Source organism: Xenopus laevis, chromosome 2L (genome assembly GCF_017654675.1).
Source record: "Xenopus laevis strain J_2021 chromosome 2L, Xenopus_laevis_v10.1, whole genome shotgun sequence".
NCBI lineage: Eukaryota > Metazoa > Chordata > Amphibia > Anura > Pipidae > Xenopus > Xenopus laevis.
In genome coordinates, this window is record NC_054373.1 from 32,173,648 (window position 1) to 32,199,217 (window position 25,570).

A 25,570-nucleotide genomic window follows, 5' to 3' on the forward strand; every position below is an offset into this window, starting at 1 on the left:
CAATTTAAGAAAATTATTTTAATTTTTAAAAGGAATTTCCTTTTTCTCTGTAATAATAAAACAATAGTTGTACTTGATGGTAACCAGGCTGCATGAATCCATATTGGTGGTAAAACAATCCTATTAGGTTATTTAATGTATAAATAATTAGACTTAAAATGTTGCGGTTCAATTAACCAAGAATCCTTTATGCAGAAGTACCATGCATTGTGGATAATAAATCCTATACCAGTATATTTTATTAAAGTGGTTTATGTGCAATGCCAATAAAGGACAATGGTTTAGGGGCTGAAGTACCAAGAAGCAATAGCACAAGGGCTCTCTGGCTACTGCAGTTTGCTAAAGGGAGTTAAGTTAACTTTTAGTATGTTATAGAATGGCTAATTCTAAGAAACTTTTCAATTGGTCTTATTTATATTAATAGTTTCTGAATTATTTACATTCTTCTTCTGACTCTTTCCAGCTTTTAAATGGGGGTCACTGATTCCATCTAAAAAAACAAATGCTCTATAAGTCTAAAAAAATGTATTGTTAATGTACTTTTTATTACTAATCTTTCTACTCAGGCCCTCTGCTATTCAAATTACAGTCTCTTGTTCAAATCAATGCATGGTTGCTAGGGTAATTTGGACCCTAGCAACCAGATTGCTGAAACTGCAATTTGGAGGTCTGCTGAATAAAAAGCTGAATAACTAGGTGAATTGATAATCCAATATAAAAGTTGATGGGGGTCAGCAGTGATTCTGAAAAAGGACTGAACCACAACAAGTGATCTCATTGAAAGGCATTTACCAAATAATCGGTATTTATACAACTTTCCTATCCACAGAAGTGGCCAAATTTCCCATGATCTCTCTGATGTCAGCTGAATCCTTACTTGGTATAGCAAATAACTAATGACCTACAGTATATAGTTAAATATTATCTCAGAGATGTAAAATAAGACAAACAGGTCATACGTCTCCATAGCATTATATACTGTACCAACTGCTATTTCAAGAATGTGTTCTGAATATTCTAATAAAAATAAACATGAGGGGCGTGGTCTGACCACTGATGTGAGTGCACGCAGAAATCGGAGCTCCGCACCAAACCCTGTTTTAAACCCGGTAATCCCTGATATTTCTGGTGAGAAACGGAGCTGGAGCACGGAAACCAACAAGCCCTACCGGAGAGACTACTCATGGGCCAAAACCGAGCTAATAAGCGGTCCTCAGAGGCAGCGGCCCGTCTTGAGAGGTACGCCAGAGACCCACCTCAAAATGGCGGAGACAAGGCCAAACACGGGAAGCGCACGGACCCGAGACAAGATGCGGATAGCGATGCCTCTGAATCAGTGGAAGACGGGAACCAAGCGCTAGATCAGTCCCAGGCAGAGGGGGAACCGACCTTAAGAGACGTGATGTCGGAAATCAAGGCAGCCAACACAGCCTGCACAACCCTCATTAACGCCAGGACGGAAGAAATAAAGATTGACCTGTCCATCATAAAGCAGGACATGCAGAAGTTGCGAGAGAGAACAACAGCTGTTGAAACTAGGGTCAGCGACCTGGAAGACTCGTGCAGGGAGATCCCTGACCAGTATCGCGCAGTGAAGAGACTACTGGAAGAGTGCCAACGTAAGTCTGATGACCTCGAGAACCGGCTGCGACGCAGCAACCTCAGGTTTGTGGGTTTTGCGGAGATGGCGGAGGGGAGCACGCCCGAAGCCTTTCTAGAGACATGGCTTAAGGACACTTTTGGGGCATCACAACTCTCTACCACCTTTACAATTGAGCGGGCTCACAGAGTCCCAACTAGACAGTCCCCTCCAGGCGCCCCTCCTAGGCCCCTGATAGCGAAGCTGCTAAACGCGCGGGACAGAGACAAAATCCTATCACTAGCCAGAGGACGTGGCCCGCTACGTTTCCAAGCTTCGACAATTTCGATATATGCGGATTACTCCATGGAAGTGCAGAAACAGCGTGCAGGCTTCCAAGGTGGGAAAAACCGGCTACGGGCAGAGGGCCTCACCTACGCCATGTTATACCCTGCGCGACTACGGGTCCAAGCAGATGGGCGCACTTACTTTTTCACTGCGCCGCAAGAGCTTACTCAATGGTTGGATGCACGAGGAGCTCGTCCCTGAAAGGATCATAACCTCTTCTCTACTACGTAAGTGTAGTTCCTGAAATTATGCAGCAGCAGGCCCATGGGGGGGTATTTTTGGATCGGAAGGGAATCTTACTAGCCTTCACCTATCACACAACCCCTACTTCAGTTGCACCATCACTACGGGGGAAGGCAGGATATATTACCCATTGCGAGACAGTAATCTGTCTATCCCTTCTGCCCCATAAGGGGTCCCGCCCGGCAGCCTTTACCAAGCAACGTATAGGAAATGCGGCTTCACCAGTTGGTTAATCAGGATGTGTGTTCCAGCTCCTGAACACAGTTTAGTGGAAATATTTTTTTATTTTTATTTTTTGTATCAGCATTTGATCATGTACACTGGGATAACCACCCAAATGATGGTGCGGAGGTTCGTTCTCACATCTAGGAAGAGCCCGCAGTTTACCCGGGCTCGATCTGCCACTAGGCGACTTTACTATCTCTACCGCCTGTTTGTGCGGAGTGGCATGACTGTCCCCAACCTACAGTAAGAGAAGGAAGGAGTGTTTCGGGACAAATTCTACCCTTAGTTTGGAATAGGGTGGAAGGGGAGGGGGGTATGATACTTCAAGGGATGTTTATTGGTGCAATGTTCATGCACAAGGTTCAAATGTGTGACAAATTCTATGCTTTGACCTTAACGGTTGCTCAAGGGAAATTTTTGTTGTGTACATTATGGCAATTGTTATATATTCTGATGTTCCTGGTCTGTCAGCTCAATGGCGGTTAACATCACCAGCTGGAATGTTAGGGGCCTTAATGACCCAATAAAACGCAGGTTAGTTATGGACTTTCTTAAAAGACACCACACCTCCATAGCTTTACTCCAAGAAACCCACTTGACAGGCTCTAGGACGCAGGCCCTGCGGAGACCTTGGGTTGGGTGGGCTTACCATGCAGGCTATTCGACACACTCTTCAGGGGTATCCATACTAATTGGTAAAAGTGTCCCTTTCAGATTTGGAAGTATTAAAACAGATCCAAAAGGGCGATATATATTTCTGCATGGTTATATCAACTCATGCGAAATACTTTTGGCCAACATATATATTCCCCCCCCCCATTCGGACCACAAGTACTGCATGTACTAGCAGATCAGATTATTCAATATCCCCACGCACTGGTTATAGCAGCTGGGGATTTTAACGACGTACTGTCCCCTGAGTTAGACAGATTATGGAAGCCACCTAACAAGCCCCCCCAGCAAGCCACTATACTAAGTCAGTTGACCCAATCATTGGCACTAGTAGACATATGGAGAGCTACTAATCCAGACAGGAAGCTGTACTCTTGTCATACAGTGGCCCACCAGGCACTGTCCAGAATTGATATGGCTCTCATTAACACCGCTGCTGTTCCATTTGTGTCTGGTATTTGCTACTTGCCTAGAGGCATTTCGGATCATGCCCCAGTGCAACTAGTACTTCAACCTCCACACAAATCCGAACGGCCCCGTCCCTCTATCAACTCAACCTGGTTAAATATACTGGATAACTTTACCTCAGTAGAAGGAATGATAGATGACTTTCTCACTCTGAATAGAGACATCCCAACGTTGGTCCCTATATGGGACTCTTTTAAAGTATATATACGTAATTCCATAGCAGCCGACATAGCGGCATACAAGAAGCAAGCAAGGTTAGCAATACAATATCTAGAGGAGCAGGTAGTGGAAGCGGACCATCAGGCGGCTGTAGCCCCCACCCCCGATAACCTTAAATTGCTCAAGGAGGCGCAAGAGACATATGCACAGAGTCTCAAAACCAAAGCTCTGAACCGTCATTATTTCAGTAAAGTTAGGATTTACGAACAGGGTGAGAAGGCAGGGAGAATGTTGGCTCACTTAGCAAAAGCACTGAATTCTCCCCCCCCCATCCCAGCAATAAAAGACAAGCAGGGAGTCCTGCACACGGATCCCCTTAAAGTCAGAACCCTGCTCACAGATTTTTACACAAACTTATATACTAGTAAACTTGAAGGTTCCGAGCCTGAAATTTTGGAGTTTTTAAACACGGTCGATCTCCCAGCACTAAACCAAGACTTTAGAGAGTACTTAGACGCTGACCTCACAGCCATAGAAATTCAAGAAGCTGTGGACTCCTTCCCTCAGGGCAAAGCTGCTGGCTCAGACGGCTTGCCAATGGAGTTTTATAAAAGACACTCTAGTAAGCTGGTTCCACACCTGCTCCAACTTTATAATGATGCCATAAAAGAGGGGCACCTCCCACATTCCCTGTATGAGGCTGCTATAGTGCTTCTCCCCAAACAGGGGAAAGATCCACACCTGTGCGAGTCATTCCGCCCCATTTCACTATTAACTGCTGATGTGAAAATATACGCCAAGGTACTAGCTAGAAGACTAGGCAAGGTAATAACACAAGTAGTTGACCCTGACCAGGTTGGGTTCATTCCAGGTAAAACCGCCAGTCTGAACACACGACGGCTGTACCTAAACCTCACAAACAATTGCGACAACACAGGTAGTAGGGCCATCGCTGCATTGGACATAGCCAAAGCTTTCGATACGGTGGAATGGCCCTACCTTTGGCAGGTCATGAAAGTGATGGGGTTTGGTGATAAATTTGTGCAAAGGGTTCAATTGTTGTATAAAAACCCTACTGCCTCGCTACGCCTCAGTACACTTAACACCCCTAGTTCTATGTTATCCAGGGGAACGAGACAGGGGTGCCCTTTCTCGCCCCTGCTCTTTGCGCTAGCCATAGAGCCATTTGCCCAACCAGTCAGAGCCCACAACCAAATAAAGGGGTTTCAGAGAGACAACAAGGTAGAGAAAATTCAACTCTATGCGGATGACACCCTAGTTTACTTGGGGGATAGGAACCAGTCATTGTGTTCTCTAATACAACTTACTAATTTGTTTGGTCGGGTGTCGGGCCTACAAACGAATACTTCCAAATCAGTACTATTTCTAGTGGATGACCCAGCACAGGGTGAGGTACTAACAGAGCATCCTTTACAGGTGGTGGACAACTTTACTTATCTAGGACTCCAAATTGCATTACCAATCCCTCAGTTTCAAGCCTTGAACATTGATACACTTATCAGGTGGACCCAGGGAAAATTTAGAACATGGGAGTCACTCCCGATTGGTCCTGCTGGCAGAATACAACTAGTTAAAATGTTCATTTTACCCAAATGGCTATATATACTATGGCACTCACCCATGTACCTACCTAAAAAAATATTCAACGGAGTAAACGGTATGATGAGTAAATTTATTTGGGGTTCCTCCCGACCAAGGTTGAGAATGGCCACCCTGATGCGACCAAAGGACGAAGGGGGTATGGCCCTTCCTGACTTATATATCTATTTTATTGCAGCGCAATTGGCGCATATCATGCCAATGGTACATCAGGACATCTCGCCACCACTATATAACCTGTGGGCAGTTACGGCCAAAAACCCTTGTACGCCCTGGGTCACTCTACTGGGAAACGACTCCCGAAAAGTTAAGTCACCTATGCTTACATTACAATCCAAAATTTTGAGAATAGCACATACACTGGTAAAATATAAAATGCTGGCCCCGCAGACCCCGATTTGGACAAATTTGGAGTTCCCTAGGCTGGCGTCTTGCCCCCCTCCGGGGACCTGGCTCAGACTTAGCCTAGTAACGGTAGCAGATGTGTGGGAGGAGGATCATATTATTCAGTTGCAAAAACTACAAGAAGATAGGGACCTTCCAAACACTCAATGGTTGGTGCATCGCAGGATCGGCTCATCTCTGTCAGAGTTCTTTAGACAACCCAATCGAGTTGTAGGTAACTCTCCAGTTATCGACGCTCTGGTTGAGTTGACTCATAGGAAGAAAATTTCTACTCTTTACAAACTATTAAGTAAACCTTTGTATGTGGATAGCGAGATACGAGCTCGGGGGGCTTGGGAGACAGATTTGGGTCCTATATCTGACGACCAATGGGAGGGGGTGCTCCGTACCCCTAAAATAGTATCCCACTCTGATAGACATGGATTGATCCAATTATACCTAGTGCACAGAGCATACTACACGGTTCAGAGACTATATGCTATGCAAGCAGTGCCATCCCCCCTTTGCCCCAGATGTAAGGGGGAAATAGCCACCTTGGTACATACATTATGGGGCTGCCCTGTTGTATTGAAGTATTGGGAAGAGGTGGCTTTATGCTTAGATAACATTATCCCGGACTGGGGTGAAGGCAACGCCAGAAATTGCCTGTTTGCACTCGACATCAATGAGTCACTAGATTTACATACCAAACTTTTTATTATCAAAGCACTGTTTCAAGCAAGACGCCTGCTTACACTTCACTGGAAGGACTTGCATGCACCCTCCCTGCAGGAATGGAGGAAAGCCATGAATGACTTGGCTGATTTTGAGCGGGTTATTTTGGACAGAAGAGGGCAAATGCTGAAACATATACAAATATGGAGACATTGGAATGGTTCACTACACCTAAATGCTACTTGAGGGGGGAAGGGTAAGGTGACCTGTGGGGATAAAATGTTGTGCCGTTAATGTGCACTTGCCTGTATGTACAATCACTGAAATGCAATGCTCACGTGTGCTGGAGATATATTTTGCTGTTTCTCTGTTTCAATAAAATCTTTCTTTGAGAAAAAAAAAATAATAAATAAATAAACATGAACAATAACACGGCAAAAGAACATTTACCAATGGAGAAGTAACAGCAGCTGGGAATTAAGGATTTCCATGTATCCGAGTGTAACAGTGTGTTTTTAATTCCCACAGCACAGTTGACATTCCTGAGTTCAGATAATGAGTTATCAGACATACGTGCAGCGGGGAAACCTTGCTATGAACAGCACATCTAAAAAATGAACAGCTTTAATACTACCCAGACCTGCAAAACCTGTTGCTCTAGATGTTTCCTAGAGAGAGAAAAACCTACGGTATAAGATCTTTCCTGTCTCTTAATGATGATTACTGCTGAAAGAAGCAATAATTTCAACAGTAAGAATCTTATAAAGCTTTATTTAGGGGAGAAAGTAAAACAACAAATGCTCCTTCTCCTTTAAGAACCAATTCCCTGTCAGAACCCGACACAAGCTTAGAGGATTTCTGCACATAGGACACAATGGAATTCAGCAGTTCTATCCTGACAAACATTTCCAGCCAATGAGCAAAGTGTAAGCACTTAAAGGAGAAGGAAAGGCTAAACCTAAATAAGCTTTATCAGAAAGGTCACCAGTAAATCCTCAAAGTAGAGTCCTCTGTCAAAAGAAACCTTGCATTTCTTTCATTCTATTGTGTACACATGGGCTTCTGTATCAGACGTCCTGTTTTGAGCTTAAACCTCCAGGGCTAAGGCTTGAGAGTTTGCTCCTCTCCTCTTGCCTCCTCTCCCCCCCCCCCTGCTTTAATCTAAGCCCAGAGCTATGAAAGAGCAGGGAGAGACTCAGGCAAGAAGTGATGTCACACCAAGCTAATATGGCAGCTGCTATCCTAAACAAATATAGTGTTCTCAATGCATTATTGTGGCTAATCTATTGGCAATAAACTGCTTCATTAGCTTTCCTTCTCCTGTAAATACTCATTGCTTGCTATTGGGTTATTATAATCATGTAAATTTGCAGCTATAATAAAATATGAAGGCCACACTGTTTTCCTGGCAGCATCACTGGCAACATGGAATGGTTAAAGGAGAGGAAAACTTTCCAGCACATTGCCATCTGGTATCATTCTCCTGGGGATTTCTTGTGTCGCATTAGGTGGGTGTCTGCATTGTATAGACATTTTTCTGACTTTACTATAGTAATATAGGGAATGAAAGATTATAGTACCACAGTGCTCTCATAGAAAAAAACACTGACCTGGGATAGAAATTAAGCAATTTTGTAACCCATCCCCAACTGTGAATATGTCTCCTTCTCCTTTAATTATTCTTATGGCAACAAAACACAGGGAATTGTAATGGACTCTTCTACATCATAGTCAATTGGATTTATCTGCAGGTAGAGAACCAAGCCAAACCCTCCCTCCACAGGACAATAAATGCCTGTGTGCCCCGCTCACTGATTATTCATACTTCATTGGAAACACTCAGATACAATAGAACCATCAGTTTAAGCTTTTCAGGGGACCACGAAAAATGATGTAAAATCTGGGAAAATGTAAAACCAGGGAAATGTGTTAAAACAACCTTTTCTTCAAGTACTCAAAGGATATAAGCACAGCAGTCGTCTTCCATTTGAAATACAACATTTACTGTGTTAATAACAAGGGGGCATTATTATTATACTATGGGGGGCGTGTGCAAGGCCTCTCTGATAGTCACATAAACAACCTAAAGCAATAAGTGATTAGTGAAGGACTGTATGAGGTGCAGACTAATTGGGACAGGCTACTTACAGACAGAATGTGGCAAAATATACATCTGGTTAGTATTTAAAAACCCATGACACTAATAATAACTAGGGATGCAATAAATCCACTATTTTGGATTCGGCCACAGCCCAGAATCCTTCTCGAAAGATACGGCCGAATACCGAACTGAACCCAAATCCTAATTTGCATTAGTATTCGGTCGGGCCTGGCAGAAAGATTCGGCCGAATCCTGCTAAAAAAGAAAGACTCCCGAACGGAATCCTGAATTCGGTGCATCCCTAATAATAACATTCTTAGAGGACAAACGGCAATTTTTGGACAAAATTGTTATATAAAATCCAGGAAAACAGTATTAGTATCAAGGAAAGCACCAATTAAAGTGCATTATAAATTGGTGGGACCACAACAAATTAACATAAAATGCAGGATAACGTAAAACCAGGGTATGTAAAATTGAGGGTTCACTTAATATAAAATGACACCACAGCCGGGCCAAGGAGTATGGGCTAGAGTCCTGCGCGGGTCCATTTTTTGGAACCCGTGCCCGCAACCTGCATTCTTTCCCACTTGGACCTGCAACCCGACCCGCAAGTACCTTATCCGCAATCCAGACCCGCTGACCATCAAGGATCAGGACTGCAGGGCTCTAACTTGGGCACCCAGGACAAGGGAAGTGATGTAGGGGCCACACTTGTGACACTGCTGCAAATTTGTGCCCTAAGAATTAAGGGAATTCATTTACAAAGGCACATGACACAAGCAAGAAACTTTGATGTTTACAAGGGGGTTTTGTATTTTATAAGAGCTGCTGTAGAGAGTCTCACCCTACAACACCCCACCACACAGGCACAATGTTATTAGGCAACATTTCCAACGGTTGACATATATTTTAGGCAATTACATTCAAGGGAGAGTAAATCCCCTTTATATGTGTTTCACTATAAATCCAGTGACATGATGGTATAACTCCTCCCCCACAATACATACCTCCCAACATTTTGGAAGTAAAAAGAGGGACAACATTTTTTTTCCCGCAAGTAGCGCAGCAATTTTTTGACCACACCCCTTTCTGTGGCCACACCCCCTAATTACCATGTTTGTTTTACAAAATTTGGCAGGTTATGAAAGTTTGAAAATATTTCTCCTTCTCCAAACTGTGTTTTTGTGTCTCAAAATTGTTACAAAGTATCTTATTTGCACCTGTTAGCTGTTCTGGGCTCTCTGCTAAAAGCCAATTAAGTGAGAAACTTTGTTTCTTTTTCTGGCTGTTCAGTGCAGAGAAAAGAGGGACTTTCCAGTACAAATGAGGGACTGCGGGTTGAGCTGTCAAAAGAGGGACTGTCCCTCCGGAAAAGGGACAGTTGGGAGGTATGACAATAGTAATGTAACTAAGAGCAGGACAAAATATGAGATACTACATGTTCATATAAACGTTAACTTCCCCTTTAAATTCTCCCCCAATGTATGTTGTTCGCATTAAAGTCTCTCTGCACTGCCCGGGGAGAAACGTTCCCTAATAAAGAGAATCAGTAGCTATTAGGGGAGCCTCTCACCCGGCCATTATCGCACACTTGCCCAAAACTCGCAGCGATCACCGAGCTCAGAAGCAGCGGCACCACAGAGCTCAGCTGCCCCATCCCGTTGTCTGACTGGGGGCGGGGTTAGGGGGGACTGACCAAGATACACGTCATGGCACCGCGCTGTTCTTTCCACTGTACACGCAGCCCGGATACGCGCGGCACCATCTATCCAATCAGACCGTAATAACGTGATAGCCTAATCTGATTGGTAGTTGGTGGTGTTTACTTTCTCGCTGGCGCGTGGAGGAGAAGTAGTTGTGACAGGGACTGGAGATGGTGTACGTACTGCTCCTGAGTGCGCTTGGAACCTCCAATGGGCCTCCACACATAGGGGCAAGGGAGGGCACTTGCCCCCTGGACCAGTAACATTAAAACATTTTATCGAAGAAAATCTGTGACCAGCTCGCCTGTGCTTAGGCCGTGCTGGCTGGGGAGAGACAGTCGGCAGAGCGTCGGGACAGCTGTGGTGAGAGGGAGGGAGCGGCTAGACAAGGGAGGCTGCGGGGAGAGAACGGCAACGACTGCATGTCATTGGGCCAGGAACTTCTCTGCCATCTCAGGAGTTACATATGGCTCCCCCCCAATTCTGACACAGTAAATTAATTGACTTTGCCATCAATAAGTAAATCGCCATGTGTTGCTCTTTCACTCCTCGGTCCCAAACTTAATAAAGTAAAATAACTTATCATTGAACCAATAACCACCTTGAAGTATTGTTTTCACCAGACATTCTGGTAACCCCATCCCTTACTCCAAAGTATAAACAGCTGCCACTCACAAATCCCACACACGGGCACATGCACAAAAGAATCTTTATTCCAAAAACATGTCAGACACAAGTTTAGGACTGTAGTTAGGGTTACCACCTTTTTTGGAATAAAAATACCGGCCTTCCTATATATTTAGATTTATTTCCCTATTAATAACATTGGGGGTCAAGCATCGTTTTTCCTGGTCAAGCCGGTAAAATACTGGCCAGGTGGCAACCCTAGCTGTGGCGCACTGTGTTCTGACTAGGGTTGCCACCTTTTCTGGAGACAAATCGCAGCCTTCCTATATTTGTGATGTTTTTTCCTATAAATAAGCATCATTTTTACTGGCCGGCCAGGTGGCAACCCTTCTGACTGGTTAAATTGTGTTCATTTATGGTTTTCTATGACTGAACATGGCTATAAATGTTATCCCATCTGTAACCTCAGAGCAAGCCTATGACTCTGTACTATAACACCCAATATTGTCACATATTGAGCCCTATATGATATTTATAATAAAGGATGCTGTTCATGGGAAGTGTCTGCTATATATATTTTTTGGAGTAAGAATTAACTCTGCTGCCAAACAATGTTAATATAATAAATGTGTAATGCAAGCGCCCACTCTTCCAGTCTCAAGGTAACACAACAGTTTATCTCAATTCTTCAGAATTGTGTGGGTCAAAGTGATCAGTCAGGCATAATGAGTTGGCTAATGATCTCTTTGCTTTCTCCCACCATTTCTTATTGACTGTTATACCTCTCAGCCACTGTATTTCTGTCTTGTGCTCCCTGATGCTAAACAAAATAATCTTCGTTTCCATCGAGTTTTTGTCATCTTAAATGACATTTTATATAGGGATGAAAACAAACCAGTTTGGACCAGTAGCACGTAGGATGCCTGTACCACTGCTTCTGTCCCAACTTGAAGCGCATGTCAATATACCAAAAAAAAGAGTGTGGAAAACAGGCTCAGAAGCCACAGATACTGTGCTACAAGCTTTATTATAACAAACCTGTTAAAATAAACCTTGCAACACAGTATCTGCTGCTTCTGAGCCTGTTTTCCACACTCTTTTTTGGTATGTTTTATAGGGATGCACCAAATTCACTATTTTAGGTTTCGACTGAATCGTTTGTGAAAGATTCAGCCGAATACTGAACCAAATCCCCCGAGACCGATTTAAAAACTTTCATAAATCTTAAAAGGGTTGTTCACCTTTAAGGTAACTTTTAGTATGGTTTAGAATTACCAATCCTAAACAACTTTTCACTTGGTTTTCATCATTTATTTTTTGTAGGTTTTTAATTATTTGCCTTTTTCTTCTGACTCTTTGCAGCTTTCAAACGGGCATCTCTGACCCCCTTCTAAAAAGCAAATGCTCTGTAAGGCTACAAATGTATTATTATTGTTACTTTTTATTACTCATCTTTCATTTCAGGCCTCTCCTATTCATATCCCAGTCTCTTTTTCAAATCAATGTGTGGTTGCTAGGGTAATTTGGACCCTAGCTACCAGATTGCTTAAAATGCAAACTGGAGAGCCGCTGAATAAAAAGATAAATAACTCAAAAACTACAAATAATAAAAAGATGAAAACCAATTGCAAGTTGTCTCAGAATATCACTCTCTACATCATACTAACAGTTATCTCAAAGGTGCAAATCACCCTAGCAACCATGCATTGATTTGAATAAGAGACTGGAATAATAAACAGGCCTGAATAGAAGGATGAACAATAAAAAGTAGCAATAAATACATTTATAGTCTTACATTTGTTTAGATGGAGTCAGTGACCCCCATTTGAAAGCTGGAAAAAGTCACAAGAAGAAGGCAAATCATTCGAAAACTAAGCAAAAAAAAGTCAAGGCAATTTGAAAAGTTGTTTAGAATTAGCCATTTTCTAACATTTTATAACTAACCATTTATTTAATAGGGAACCACACATTTAGACATTGTGAGGGCGACACCTCACAATATCATTGATTGATGTGATTTGGATAAAGCATGGCATGTGGAACAGACAGGACCGGATTTACATAGCAGACACCCCTATACCCGCTGTTGTTTGTCACTCCCGTCGGCTCCCTTTTATTTGCTCAAATTTTCATCATTGGGACTGTAGCTATGAGGATTGGCACACAGGAAATTTAAAAAACTATCGTATCTCCTTCGCATCCCCAGTGTTTCTGAACCAATGTGGGTGTGGTTGGGCAGCATGCCGCCCCCTTAAAGGGCATGTAAAGGCAAACAAATTAAGTCCCATTTTTATTTTCTTTAATGAAAAAGAAATCTATCTCCAATATACTTTAATAAAAAAAATGTGTACCGTTTTTATAAGAAACCTGACTGTATGCAGTGAAATTCTCCCTTCATTTACTGCTGTGGATAGGAATTGTCAGATGGTCCCTAACTGCTGAGCAGGGAAACAATCATACTTATGAACAGCAGGGGGAGCCCCCGCCTTACTTCCCAGCCATGCAGAACTCAAGCAGCTTTGTTTATGACGACCCCTAAGCAGCCCAGACCACACTGAGCATGTGCACAGTCTTAGTCTTGCAAAGATGTTTAACAAAGTTACAAGATGGTGACCCCCTGCAGCCAACTTTGAAAGCATAAATTATTTGTTTGATTAGGCTTGTGGTGCAGTAAGTTCATGTTTATATTTAGTATACAAAATACAGCATTTCTAGCCTTATTCTATTTTAGACTTTACATGCCCTTTAATTAATGTCACCAAGATGTGTCCTTATGGTAGAAAATATGTATATAATGCAGCCTTCGGTCTGCACTGCAATGCTGGCTCTCACATGGCATTTTGCAGGTGTGACCTTTGGAGTGTTTGTGTTGGCCTGCACTGTGACGGGCCTGTACCTTGGAACAACCTTTTACTGAGAACACTGACTTATGGTACAAGCTGGACAGAACACGTCTCCCTTGTGTGTTATTGTGCATGTGGACAGCTTTTCAACAAGGCCACTGCGGAGCAAGATTTCTAATGAGTTAACTAATTATATAGAACACAATTACTGAGGAGCAAATAATAGCACAACGTGATCTCTCCCATGTTTTATCTGTAAGACAACCAATAATAATAGATTAGCATCCAGCTGTTTAAGCTTTTGTAACCTCTGCATCTCATTCCCTTGTGATCCCCTTGGGTATGAAAATTGTCCATATTAGGAGATACTGAAGTGGCTTCATTACCTAAAGGTAATGGATTTGAGAATATCCTCAGGGCATTCCTGACCCAATTACTATCACTATCCCTTCTGCCTGCCCAGTATTATACTGCAATGTGAGATTTCAATGCCACCAGCTTAATTGGCGAATAGTATCTAGAGATGGAAAGAATCTATCATTTTTGGATTTTGCCAACATGGAACTGAATTGAAGCCCTTGTTTGCATATTCAAATGTAAGAACATTTAAAAAACGGAATATATTATTAGCAAAAACTTGTCATATTCAGTTGTCCAGTGCAGTTAAGCCACATGACTTTATGGTTTGGATTATGTAGGAATCTTGCAAAAAAATGCTAGGATTCAGCCAGATCCCAAACATATCCATAATCAGGTGCATCCCTATTAAATATATCTTTGGTGACATAGTAACATGGATAATAGATGCGGCTTTAACTTAACTATTAGTATGTTATAGAATGTGCCATTTTTAGCCACTTTTCAAATGGTCTTCTTTTTGTGTTTTATTTGCCACCTTCCTGTCAAATGGGGGTCAGTGAACCCATCAACAACAATCATACTGTTCTGTTAGGATTCAATTTTATTGTTATTGTTACATTTAATTGTGTATTTTTCTGTTCAGACCCTCTCCAAACACTTTCCAAACATACCAGGTTATAATGGTATATAGAACCCCAGAAAGCAGCTTCTGAAACTCTAAACTAGAGAGCTGCTTAATAAAACTACATCATTAAAAAAAATCTTCATCCCAGAAATGTATGATTATATTCTCTGCATTCTAGAATTACATTTGGAACATATTTTATGCATAATGCTGTACAGGTTTGGGACTGGTTTTCGCGACCTGGGGGTCTTCCGGATAAGGGATCTTTCCATAATCTGGCTCCTCCTACCTTAAGTCTACTAAAAAAGACAATTTAAACATTAAATTAACCCAATAAGAATGTTTTGCTTCCAATGAGGATTAATTAAATACTAACTGGGATAAAGTACAAGTTATTGTTTAATTATTACAAAGAAAATGGAAATCATTTGAATAATTTTTAAAATGGAGTCTATGGGAGATGGCCTTCCTGTACTTCAGAGCTTTCTCAACAAATGGGTTTCCAGATAATGTATCTATCTTTTTAAATACAACCCTTGGTTCGTTTCAAAGAAGGAAACTGTAAAGTAGTCATTTCTTCCTGTACATTCACCAGTCCCCTAAACAAGAGATGTTCTATGTATCACTCAGCAGGAGCACTGGGATAAAGGCTAGAACTGCAGGCTGCCTTTAAACACAAACATGAATCATTGTTTAAATAATTTGACGCAGGAAGAGTTCAACCTTTTCAAAAACCTGAAACCAATCATTGTGTAGCTGAGCCTTTAAATAAATAAATCATTTGCTAAGTAACTCAAATAGAAAACGTTTGAATTGATGTAAGAGTCAAGGACAGCAAAAGAGAGAAAAAAAAGCAGATTCCTCTTGTAAAGTGGACAGACTATGCTACTGGTGATTGGCCTAAATTGCCTGGTTGGACTGTGGGTCATGGTGATCCTGCTTGGTGTACTTTCCAGGTATATGTTTTTAACTAAGAGGCAGGCAGAGAACAGAAATAGAGATGATGAAGAGGAGGATGTTTTTGGAGACTTCTGGGAGTCCCATCCTGGGGGTACACAGCTGATCTACAAACCCTCTGCTCTTGCTAACTGGTTGCTGAGAGATCTTCAACGTCAGTCATTGCTACAATCAACGGATTGGTGGATGAGGAAATGGCCTCATATTCAGACAATTATTCAGAACTTGCTCCCGGCTGACAAGGTATTGGAGTTGGCCCGGGATCATCTGCAGCTGGCTGATGGTGGAATAGTTGCCTTGGACTGGGTAGTTGGACCAAGAGGTATTTTAGGAACTAGAAGAGGCACCAATACAGCCGGAAGCCCACCGTTGCTCTTTATCATTCCAAACCCATTTGGAAAGTTGTCAAAAAACACTGAGCAATTTTGCCTTCGGGCATTAGAAAAAGGCTTTTACCCAGTAATTTTTAATAGGAGAGGGCAGAATGGCTGCCCCTTGGTTACAGTGAAGCTCCAAGCTTTTGGGGAGCCAGCAGATCTGAAAGAAGCTGTGAGTTATGTACGTTTTAGGCACCCATCCTCCTTGTTGTTTCTGATCAGTGAAGGGTTAGGATCAGGACTTCTACTTTCCTACCTGGGGGAATGTGGTTCCTCCAGCTACATCACAGCGGCCTCATGCATTTCTCCAGTCTTTCGTTGCCAGGAATGGTTTGAGACTGGGCTACCATGGCTGTATGACTGCCTCCTGCTTCTCTATCAGAAATTCCATCTCAGTAGGTAGGTGCATTAACGGAAAGAATACATTATGGGGGCATTTTCTTTGGTCAGCATTATTTTTAGCAAAACAAATAGAATAGTTTTTACTCATATATAGTTTTTAGTAATAGTTTGTAATAGTAATAGTTTGTAATGTAAAAGTTTTTACTCAAGATGTTACTCATCTTCAAGTTCTCAACACACAGACGATCTTTCACTTTGACCCATTGCTTATAAACAGTACTGAATGGGGAAGGAATTATTTCTATAATTCTATAGAGCTTGTCATCAACCTGTTGCTTATTTGGCTCTGTTGTATATATGTATACAGTAAACTGCACATTCAATATATGCCTGACTATGCAAACATAGATACCCTAGACTAGAGACAGGTGAAATTGCAACCATTTCTATGCTGTAGTGGCATATTTGCCATGGAAACCATGGGCATAGAGAGCATGTTGATGGTTACCTTGGACACTACTACCACTGTGTCCATTACCACAAAGGAAATAATTTGTCATCGTGGTCAACTATGATTTAAACGGTTGTGGAACCCACTTCCATGAAAACAATGGTGAGAGGTTGGTGACCATACTGAAGGCCATTCTTCTCCTTAAAGGGCATGTACAGTCTAAAATAGAATAAGGCTAGAAATGTTGTTTTTTGTATAGTAAATATAAACATGCACCACAAGCCTAATCAAACAAATGATTTATGCTTTCAAAGTTGGCTACAGGGGGTCACCATCTTGTAACTTTGTTAAACATCTTTGCAAGACTAAGACTGTGCACATGCTCAGTGTGGTCTGGGCTGCTTAGGGATCGTCATAAACAAAGCTGCTTGGGTTCTGCATGGCTGGGAAGTAAGGCAGGGCTCCCCCTGCTGTTCATAAGTATGATTGTTTCCCTGCTCAGCAGTTAGGGACCATCTGACAATTCCTATACACAGCAGTAAATAAAGGGGAAATTTCACTGCATACAGTCAGGTTTCTTATAAAAACGGTACACATTTGTTAATTAAAGTATATTGGAGATAGGTTTCTTTTTTCATTAAAGCAAGTAACAATGGGATTTTATTTTTCTGCCTTTACATGCCCTTTAAGAAAGCACTGGTAAGAACCCATCTACAATATACAGTTTAGTTTTGGTTTCCAGTGCTCAATAGTGACATTATATTAATAGAGAAAGTCCATACAAGAGGGACTAAGTGGATAAAGGTTTGTGAAGGTGATGGGCTGATCTAAAGTCAATGGTATCATTACTATCATTACTTACCTATGGTTGTTTTCTTTATTGCAGATATTCCACAGCCCTGGCAGATGTTTTCCCCATGGAGAGAGTTTTGAAGAGCAGTTCATTACAGGAGCTCCACCAAGTACTACTTTGCCAGTGCAAAGGTGAAAACATTAGCTGGGATGAATATTGGGAACACAATGACCCCCTGCGGGACGTGGATGAAGTTGCTGTGCCTGTCATGTGCATCTGTAGCACAGATGATCCCATTCGAGGACCTGCTGAGAAGACGCTTCCCATTGAGCTTTTCAGGACAAACCCATATTTTTTTTTGTCGCTGACGCATTATGGAGGACACTGTGGTTTTCTTACAAAGTCAGATGTATCGTGGAGCCACAAGGTTACGTTTTAGCTCTATAACAGAGTTCTTTCAGATAGAAGAGAAAGCAAGTGTCCTGCCTAGAGGTTGCAGTTCTGTCACGATAAACCGGCGAAGAAGAGGAACGCTGCAAAGGCGCGATAGGTCTGTCACTGATCTACATGAAATGTTTAGTTGGAAAAGGTCCTATACCAGGTGACATATTATAGTAAGAGACGGTATGATCCAACAATAAACAGAAACGGGTTAAAAAGGAGACAAGCCTGACGCATTACATGCATAAGCTAGAGATTTGTCATAATAAAGAGCTGTCCAGCTTAGGCACAAAATTTGTCACTCTTCTCTCATTTTTTGACATATTTAAACAAATTGTGAGATTATACTGGTGTGTCTGCTTCCTATAAATATTCCAAAAATATTTTTGTTTCCTCCTTGAATTGCCCATCATGGCACATGTTGGGTGAGAAACGAATACATAAATACACCTGGTGATAATGCAATTTAAAAGGCAAACTATCACTCCACGGTAAAACAGACTCCTCCCACATTTGCAGTGGCAGGGTGGATCGCAAAACTTTCAGACAGTCGTATTCACCAGCACGTCACTAAGCCAAATCAAACCAACTTGTGTTTCAATTTATACTAAAACCATTCCATACACAAAAAATAGATATGAATTTAATATTTAACTTAATACAGGAATGTGATCTGTTATCCAGAAAACTCCAAATTACAGTCTATCTTCCATAGACTCCATTTTATATGAATAATTATTTTTACTTTGCTGTAAGGCACCAGTGTTATCCACATTGTCACCATGTTGCCTACAAGTATATTTATTGTAAGTAAGGAGACTCCTGAGGTCATTGTTTTTTATTTGCAGCTTCACACTATGGAAATTTACATTATTGACTGCCTCCGTCCTCTTCAAATGTCCTATATTGCACAAGAAATATTTAATTCTATAGTTCTGTTGAACACTGCCTGGCATTTGATCCGCGTTTAGATTTCTGCCTGGAGTGTTGTGGACATAATAGTTAGAAATTTGGCCATGTCCTTTAGAAACTCTTAATACACAAGCAGTCAGCAAACCTAATGCCTTTCACTGCAAATTGCGAAGAATAATATTTTTGGGGGAAAACGATACAGGGGCTCTGGGTCCTTCTATTGCAGCACCATGCTGGGATTCCCAGTCATCTCAAGAATAGACATGGATGCAGATTTAACAAGACTTCAATTTCAAATAAAAAAAAAAAAAACCAAACTTCTCAATTGCAAGAATATTTTTAACCCCCCCAAACCTGTTGAAACACACACTAAAATCACATTCTGTGCATGAATTTTCAATGAGTCTGCAAAACCTCAAATCTCTTTTTAAAAACTTAAAGGAAAACTATACCCCCCAAACAATGTAGGTCTCTATTAAAAGATACTGAGTAAAACAGCTCATGTGTAAAACCCTGCTTCATGTAAATGAACCATTATCATAATAATATACTTTTTTAGTAGTATGTGCCATTGGGTAATCATAAATAGAAAATTGCCATTTTAAAAAATAAGGGCCGCCCCCTGAGATCGTAAGATTCACTGTGCACACATACAAACCACATGTAAGGTCACATGAGCCAATTAACAGACTGAGTTCTGCCTTTTGCTTCCTCACTTCTTCCTGTTACAGTTAGTGTTGTATTATTTCTGGTCAGGTGATCTCTGAGGCAGCACAGATAGAGTCACGAAATGGTGGTTCAAGGCAAGAGATGTAAAAGGGCAATATTTATGTAAATATATAGTCCAGTTTGGTAAGATTCTTTTATATGTCATTCAATTTGATATGAACTATCTCTTGCTTAAGTATTCATTTTGGGGGTATAGTTTTCCTTTAAATGTGATAATAGCTGGAATTTTTAAAATATACCTCCCATGTACTTCTACGGCAGTTCACCAGGCTTGTGTTTGTAACTCTTGATATTAAAGGGCATGTAAAGTCTAAAATAAAATAATTGTTAGTCATTGTTATAACTAACAATGAACCCACGGTGGATACACCTATCTATACGTCCCTCCAAATTTCTTCCATCGGCTTTGTTGCTGTTGTACCAAACCAGGCTAAATATTTGGGGCTATATCATGGCGTCTGCACCTGAAAAAAGGAGGGACGTTCTGCACCATGTAATAAAGTGTTTTATACTTTAACTGGTTGGAGTTCTTGCCACTTAGGGAAAAAAACATTGAACATGGGGAGTCACATTTATCAAGGGTCAAAATTTGAATTCATGTTTTTTAAAACTACCATACGCTCCCATAATTTGAACAATCAAAATTTATTAATAAAATCACATTTTATGAACTCCGACTAATTGAATTGACCCGAAAACTCGAATTTGATTTGAAAATATTTGAGGTTTTTTTCTCCAAAAAAAAAACTAGAATATGAGGAAGGCTCCAAACATCACCAAATTGATCCCTGGACCTCTCCTATTGACTTATACAGTAATTCGGCAGGTTTAAGGTAGCGAATGTCAGGGAGCCGGGAGCTCCCTCCAGGGAGGTTGTCAGGATCAAGGAGGAAGCCCTCTTGAGGGAACAAGGTTGCGGTGTCCAAAGGGTTAAACGAAGAATAGTCAGGATCAGGCAAGAGTTCACAGGCAGGCAGAATACAAACAAAGTCCAAAGTCCAGGCAAAGGGTCAGGAAACAGATCAGGAACAAGATTTGGCAATAATGCACACAGGAAACCCAGGATACACTTTAGGGAAAGTATTCCTATACTTGGGCGCCATTCTGGCGTCTAAACTGGCTTTTTATTCAAATTTGGCGCCTTAGTGACGTCATTGACGTCCTTGCGCCGACGTCGGCGCACTGACATCATCGCGCCGGCGCCGCTTACCCACGTGGCGGCCATGAGCGCCGCCATTTTGGGAGCGACGCCGGCAGGAGAGGACGCGCCGCCCGGAGCTCCTGGGCCTGCTCCGGGCGGCGATCGTTACAGTACCCCCCCCTCACGGGGGGCCTCCGGACCACCAGGACTTGGCTTCTGGGGAAACTTGGAATGGAACTCCCTCACCAGACGAGGAGCATGGACATCAGAGTATCCTTCCCAGGAGCATTCTTCAGGGCCAAAGCCCTTCCACTTGATGAGGTACTGAAGAGACCCCCTGGAGATTCTGGAGTCAAGGATCTTCTCCACTTCATATTCTTGTTGACCATCCAAAGAGATAGCAGGAGGAGGAGGCTGGACAACAGAAAAGCGGTTGGAGGTAGCGGGCTTCACCAAGGAGACATGAAACACGTTGGGAATTCGCATCTCAGGAGGAAGCTGAAGTCTGACAGCCACAGGATTGATCACCTCCAGGATGGAAAAAGGACCTACGAACCTCGGACCCAACTTAGGAGATGGTACCTTCAACCGAATGTTCCTGGAAGACAACCAGACTTTATCACCGACCTTGTAGGGAGGAGAGGGTCTACGTCTACGATCTGCAAACGTCTTTTGAACCAGAGCACTCTTCTCCAGGTTGGACTTGGTTGCGGCCCAAATAGCAGACATGTGGGCTGCGTGGTCATCAGCGGCCGGAACATCGGACAACACAAAGTCTTGTGGGAAGGCTTGAGGATGTTGACCATACACCGACATAAATGGGGACCTTCCAGTGGAAGTGTGGCAGGCATTGTTATGGGCAAATTCCGCCCACGGGAGGAGATCAGACCAATCATCTTGACAAAGGGAAACGTGGTTTCTCAAAAACTGTTCCAAGGCTTGGTTCACCCGCTCAGCTGCTCCATTCGTCTGGGGATGATAAGCAGAGGAGAAATGAAGATTAATACCCAGATCTTTGCACAGGGAACGCCAGAACTTTGCAGTGAATTGGGACCCTCTGTCAGAAACGATCTCGGCCGGGAAGCCATGCAGGCGAAAAATGAACTGGATGAACAACTGTGACAACTCCACAGCAGATGGAAGCTTCCGTAGAGGGATGAAGTGGGCCATCTTGCTAAAACGGTCAATGACAACCCAGATCACTGTGTTCCCACTGGAGGGAGGAAGTTTAACGATGAAGTCCATAGCCAAGTGCGTCCAAGGACGAGAGGGAACCGGCAATGGTTGTAGTAACCCACTGGGGCGAGAATGACTGGACTTGGAAGTGGCACAAACAGTACAGGCAGAAACAAAGTCTTTGACATCTTTACGGATTGTCGGCCACCAAACTAGACGGCGTAAAAGTTCAAGAGTCTTAACAGGACCAGGATGTCCAGCTTGTTTGGAACTATGAGTCTGTTGCAGGATAGGTAGCCGAAGTTCAGGAGGTACAAAAGCCATTCCAATGGGGGTATCAGGAGGGGCAGAGGATTGACCAGCCAGGATTTGATCAGCAAACTGAGGATACAATGAAGCGATGATCTTGACAGGAGGAATAATAGGCTCTAGTCTTTCTGGAGTACGATCCACCGGAGTGAAACTTCGAGACAGAGCATCGGCTTTCCGATTCTTGGAGCCAGGGCGAAAAGTCAGGACAAAGTTAAATCGGGAGAAGAAGAGGGACCACCTTGCTTGTCTGGGATTCAGCCTCTTGAGAGATTGGATGAACTCAAGATTCTTATGATCCGTGTAGATCGTGACTGGAATCAAGGAACCTTCAAGGAGGTGACGCCACTCTTCTAAGGCAAGCTTAACGGCCAGGAGTTCTCGATTTCCAACATCATAATTCTGTTCTGCAGGAGAGAACTTCTTAGAGAAATACGCACATGGGTGCAGCTTCCCATCAGAGGGATGTCTTTGGGACAGGACAGCTCCAGCTCCAACTTCAGAAGCATCCACCTCGATGAAGAAAGGTAACTCCGGATCAGAATGGCGGAGAACCGAAGCAGAAATGAAGGCATCCTTCAAGGATTGAAAAGCTTCAATAGCAGGCGGGGGCCATGAGCTGGGTTTACCCCCTTTTCGGATGAGGGCCAGGATAGGAGCAATACGAGAAGAGAATCCCTTAATGAATTGCCGGTAGTAATTGGCAAAACCAATGAATCTCTGGATTGCCTTGGTGCTCAGCGGTAGGGGCCACTCTTGGATTGCAGACACTTTCACAGGATCCATCTCGAAACCCTCTGGGGAGATGATATAGCCCAGAAAAGGAATCTTGGACACTTCAAACACACATTTCTCCAGTTTGGCAAAGAGAGAGTTCTTCCTCAAACGAGAGAGTACTTCCTTCACCTGGGAACGATGGCTTGTAAGGTCCTTGGAGAAAATCAAGATGTCATCAAGGTACACGACCACAAACTTTCCCAAGAGATCCCGGAAAATGTCGTTCACGAATTCTTGAAAGACAGCGGGGGCATTGCAGAGACCAAAGGGCATTACGAGGTACTCATAGTGCCCATCCCGAGTGTTGAATGCTGTCTTCCATTCGTCACCCTCCCGGATGCGGATAAGGTTATACGCCCCACGGAGATCCAACTTAGTGAAGATTCTAGCCCCCTTCAGTTGGTCAAAGAGTTCGGCAATCAAGGGCAAGGGATACCGGTTCTTAACCGTAATTTTATTAAGACCCCGGTAGTCGATGCAAGGACGTAGGCCTCCATCCTTCTTTTCCACGAAGAAGAATCCAGCCCCGGCAGGAGAGGTAGAAGGGCGAATAAACCCCCGCTGGAGATTTTCTTGGATGTATTCCTTCATGGCAGCGGTCTCTGCTGGGGAGAGAGGATAAGTGCGACCTCTAGGAGGCATGGTTCCAGGCAGGAGATCGACTGGACAATCGTAGTGACGATGAGGAGGGAGAAATTCCGCAGACTTTTTACAGAAGACATCAGAGAATTCCTTGTAGAAGGAGGGAAGCGTCTTCAAATCAGACGTAGAAATATTCACCCTCTGGATGGGTTCAGCAGGAAGGCAATGCTGTTGGCAGTATGGACTCCAACGGGAAACCTGCCCCGAGGACCAATCAATGATAGGGTTATGCAGGCGTAACCAGGGAAGCCCCAAGACGACTGGAACAGATGGGCAGGAAATAATTAGGAACGAAAGTCTTTCTTTATGCAGCGTCCCAACCTGCACAGGCAATTCCCCAGTCGTCATGGAGATGAATTCAGCCTCCAGGGGTCTGTCATCAATGGCAGTGACACGGAGAGGAGTAGTCAAAGGAAACAGGGGAACATTCATATGCTTGGCAAAGAGAGCGTCCATGAAATTACCAGCAGCCCCAGAATCAATAAAAGCTGAGCCAACAATGGTCTTAGATGGCAGACGAATCTGTAAAGGCAGAAGAAACCTATGAGAGTTCACTTGTGACTTGGGAGTAACACCCCCTACATGAGTCTTTGCAAGGTTACCTTGAAGAGGGGAACTCAGAGGCTTCATCGGACAGGAGTTGGCAAAGTGAGAATGACCCCCACAGTAGAGACAAAGTCCAGCTGTACGTCTCCGGAGTTTCTCCTGTTCAGAGAGACGAGCTCTTCCGACTTGCATAGGTTCCTCCGGAGGAATAACTGAAGGCTGCGAGGAGGTAGGAGGTAATGGAGGCCCTTGAAAGCGAGGAGCAAACATGGGTGGGAATTTCTTGACTCTGACGAGTGTCCACCTTGACAGACAAAGCAATGAGATCTTCTACTTGCGTGGGTAATTCACGGGAGACCAGGTCATCCTTGAGGCGGATAGAGAGACCATTGTAGAAAGCAGCGTTATAGGCATCATTGTTCCAGCAAGTCTCTGCAGCGAGGGTACGGAATTCAATAGCATATTCCGCTACACTGCGATTACCTTGGCGGATCTGGAACAGACGAGAAGCGGCAGTCGCCACCCGACCAGGAGCATCGAACACCGTCCGGAATTCATGAAGGATGGCCTTGGAATCGTCAATTAAGGGAGACTCCTTCTCCCAGTGTGGAGAAGCCCATTCGAGCGCTTTCCCCGCCAGACGAGTGATCACGAAACCAACCTTTGCTCGTTCAGAGTCGAATTCCGCAGGCTGTAGGGCGAACCGGATCTGGCACTGATTCACAAAACCACGACAGGCTTGAGGGTCGCCGCTGTAGATAGGCGGTGCAGGAATTCGCGGACCAGAAGTGGTGGATGAAGTAGCCATATCAGCAGCAACCAGCGTGGGCGTTTTCGGCGTTGGAGTAGTCGGTGTTAGCATGGATAGCTTTTCCAAAATCGCCTCCAGCGTGTGTCCGACATAATTTTGCCGAGCTTCGTACGCCTCCATGCGGGTATGCAGACCTCGAAAGGCCCTGCCGAAATCCGGCGGAGCTTCCTCAGTGGGATCCATGGCCCAAGTATAATGTCAGGGAGCCGGGAGCTCCCTCCAGGGAGGTTGTCAGGATCAAGGAGGAAGCCCTCTTGAGGGAACAAGGTCGCGGTGTCCAAAGGGTTAAACGAAGAATAGTCAGGATCAGGCAAGAGTTCACAGGCAGGCAGAATACAAACAAAGTCCAAAGTCCAGGCAAAGGGTCAGGAAACAGATCAGGAACAAGATTTGGCAATAAGGCACACAGGAAACCCAGGATACACTTTAGGGAAAGTATTCCTATACTTGGGCGCCATTCTGGCGTCTAAACTGGCTTTTTATTCAAATTTGGCGCCTTAGTGACGTCATTGACGTCCTTGCGCCGACGTC

The 25,570-nt window shown here is 43.4% G+C and overlaps 1 pseudogene; it reads left to right on the top strand.

Annotated features, from left to right (window-relative positions):
- Positions 1-15,460: 15,460 nt before the first annotated feature.
- Positions 15,461-18,379, top strand: LOC121399838 (annotated as a pseudogene).
- The last annotated feature ends 7,191 nt before the right edge of the window (positions 18,380-25,570 follow it).